The 3426-nt window shown below is 45.9% G+C and overlaps 1 non-coding gene across 1 annotated transcript; it reads right to left on the reverse strand.

Moving 5' to 3' along the window:
• Positions 1-2952: 2952 nt before the first annotated feature.
• On the reverse strand, positions 2953-3058 carry LOC135811030 (U6 spliceosomal RNA). Its single transcript, XR_010552503.1, has one exon. It is a non-coding gene; the product is annotated as a U6 spliceosomal RNA (small nuclear RNA).
• Positions 3059-3426: the final 368 nt, after the last annotated feature.

Genomic DNA, 3426 nt, shown 5'->3' on the forward strand with positions numbered 1-3426 from the left:
GATGGAAAAAATTAAGGAAGAATACAGTACAAAAGTCTAGGTACGAGTTTACATGATTGTACACTAAAATCACTTTAATGTTCAGCGATGGAGCTTGCAATCACATTTTGAGCAAAGCCAAGGTGTTCATTAATCTCCTTGACCACTTGGTCCATGTTCACACGTTCAGCTGCTTTGTGTCGTATCAAATAAAAAATCAGCTTGTTCGCACAATGGGGCAGGCTAGAAGTAGACAAGCCTATGAATTTGTGAGGCTCAATATATGAACGGCTCTTCATAAGGCCATTCACCAATATAAACGCCTTGTACAATTCGTCTTGCTGTGTAGCTTCACTCCATAATGAGTGGAAGCTTCGCCGAGTCATTACTTCTAGAATGCACAGTCCAAACCTCCAGGAGTCTGCTGATGGATTTACCATCACCCAATCGTGTCCTGTGTGGGCTAGGTCCAGGCGTGGGAAGAGTTCGGGCGGTCTATATGCAGAAGTATCATCCATATGGCACCTATTGATGAACTCGCCCTCAAATTTAGCAGAACCTAGGTCGATCAACTTCGCGATCCTTGTACCGTTGGCTCCCATGCTTACGCAGAAGTTTGAAGTCTTTACGTCAGAATGCATAATACCTAGAGAGTTGAGGAATTGAAGACCTTGAGCAGCATCCCGCAGTAAACCGAGTCGCTCATTATCATGCAGCACAGTGCTGGGCATCTGCGCTAGTGAGCCTTCTGGAAAATATTCAAGTTCAAAACCATGGTAGCTATTGAACATATACCAATAAGGCTTGCAGGTTGCAATGAACCGATCTCGTTTGTTCTGTCGAATTTCTTCCTCACATCTCTGTACATACTGGGTAATTAACAGTTCTTTATACAAGAACTTCCTTTTGTACCTTTCTTCAATACCAGGATAAATCTTGCGTAGTTTCAGCACGCTTGTAGTTCCAGCTCTTCCTGTTTCCACCTTGATGACACGTCTTCTTTCTGTAGCATAAATGCAGTAGCCTGGAACCTCCATTTCCTCCACATCATCAGTAGTTGCGATAGTAATAGTTGTGCCGAAGTGGCATATAGACTTCGCTCGTGCCAACTTATCCGGGTCTACAAAGTTCTTGCTTAACTTTGTGAAATATTCCTCGAAGAAGGACTCCTCCACTTTGCGCGGATCTTCCGTTGCCATTACTTCTACTGCTTGTATACCTGCCGACATTGCCTGGTCGTTATTAACTCATCAGAAATACTTTCCCTCCAACGGGAGCAGAAGGGACCAGCAGCACTCACGTTTCAAAATCTATCTTCAAATCACGCCCGGGAGAGTTCGCAAAGGCTGCTGCAGCGTGATGGAATACTGAACAAGCGAAGAGAAAAACTCTGTCTCTCACCACTAACTCAAATGCAAAGCGAAGTGAAAGAGTTTTGTCGCGCCTCGGTTTTTATGCTACATCTTTGCGTGGCTTTGCCGCGCTTAATTCAGCTACACCAGGTGACATGTTGGTTTACTCGAATGGTGCTAAGTCTTGACAAAGCAGTTGAAGTACAATTCGAATCAGCGCAACACTAGCTAATTGCTCTGGACGATGACGACACCAGTAAGAATTAGATACTTGACTATACCAACCAAAAGAATGGAAAAGCTGACAGGATTTTCTTTTCTACTTGTCCCGAGCCGTACATTCAAAGACAGCTAGCGTGATGTGTTTCTTGCCGGCCCTTTGGCTCCCTACACTGGCTACAGTCAAGGCTAAGGTCTAATACTAAGGACCACTAGGGAGGTTAAGTCGCACGTAATCCGTGTGTACTTGACGTGTGTGTACCACCGCTGAACCGAAGTCCAACCGAGCTTTGTTGATTGGCAAAAGCCGACGGCCGACGTTACGTGCCACATCACAGAAGTCTCCAACGCCTACCACGGCATTGTAAGTGACCCGTCCAGCACAGCTTCACATTCGTGTTGGTGCACAGCCGCAAGACTCTATGCTGACCTTGCAGTCAACCACCTCAGATGACGTCAAGTTACTTGGAGGCTCCTAGAACGGATAAATCCCTGCAAAGCCATATGCAGTGATGTCATCCCTGGGTGTTTGCTAAGGGCTTGCGCTGAGCAGTTGCCTTGGTGTTTTGGTTGGTTTATTTTAATTCCCACAATAAACGGGAACTAGGCCCAATGATATAAAGGCGAATGGATAAGACGCATTTAGAAAAGAGAGGACAGGAATTAGAAAATTACGAAAGAAGAAGTATCTGACACAGGAGCCAAGCGGGTATCAGGGGTGACAGGTTGGTCGAGAAGAGCTAGGTGGAGGGCTAGTCTGAGCAACAATATGGTAGGCAACTTATGCTAAACTTTTCCTGTCTTGCTATGGTCCGAACGTCATCCGGCAGCAGGTTCCAGAGTGCAGATCCTGCGACGGACGGCCGAGAAGCGCCAGAGCGAGTGGAGGATGGCTGACTGAGCAGATCACTGGACCTCTGATGACGGGTTCTCCTGCCAGCAGATCTGACGAACAGTACAGACAACGTGGCACTAGCTTTCCCGTGAAGGCACCTCCAGGCAAACACTAGTAGTAGCTTGCGCTTGAGGAGTTCGCCTATCAGGTACAAGCCGTGCTGCACCAGTAAGGGATGCACAGTTGTCTAGGGTGGATGGCAGTCGATAGTTGATAACATTTGGTGTACATTTGCAGAATGATTCATAGGCCCTTTTCTCAGTTTCTCATTAAAAAATCCGTTTTCGGGTTTTACGCCTCCCCACTTTGTTGGCCTCCTATACTTGATGACGTCATAGGCACCTCAAAATTCACTTCCTCATCTTGTACTGTCGCAGATATACGAATCTGAAAATTGTTTCATCAAACTTGAACAAAACCGATAATATAGTGAAGAAAAAGCATCTTTCAAGTACCATGCCCGGCGCCCGCATGGTGCCAAGCACTTCACTGTAGCCTGGACTGGCAAAAATTATGGAACGCTTCACGAATTTGCGTGTCATCCTTGCGCAGGGGCCATGCTAATCTTCTCTGTATCGTTCCAATTTTAGTATATGTAACACCGAAGTGATACAACATTATTATCATCGGGGGTGGCTTATATACTGCCTACGCCTTTGCAAGTGGGTATGATCAGGAAACGCGTTACGGACAATACGAATGGACACTATAATTATTATAACCTCGGAATTTAGCGAATGCATGATCTGCAAACAAGAAAGATTTCCTTGGCTTGTGGTGTCTCGCGTGGTGCCCGCCTACTGCGTCGTCATGGCAACTGCCAGTGTAAACCAATCACAGGTCAGAATGTTTTAAAGCTGCTGTTGACTAAGGGCATGAATGGTGTATAATTATTTTGTAGACAGCATCCACGATTCTTGGTAGCAGCCTACCCAAAAATTTCATATGGCATTCAATTGACCGTAACTTTGGTGTCTCTCC

This window comes from Sycon ciliatum, chromosome 2 (genome assembly GCF_964019385.1).
Source record: "Sycon ciliatum chromosome 2, ocSycCili1.1, whole genome shotgun sequence".
NCBI lineage: Eukaryota > Metazoa > Porifera > Calcarea > Leucosolenida > Sycettidae > Sycon > Sycon ciliatum.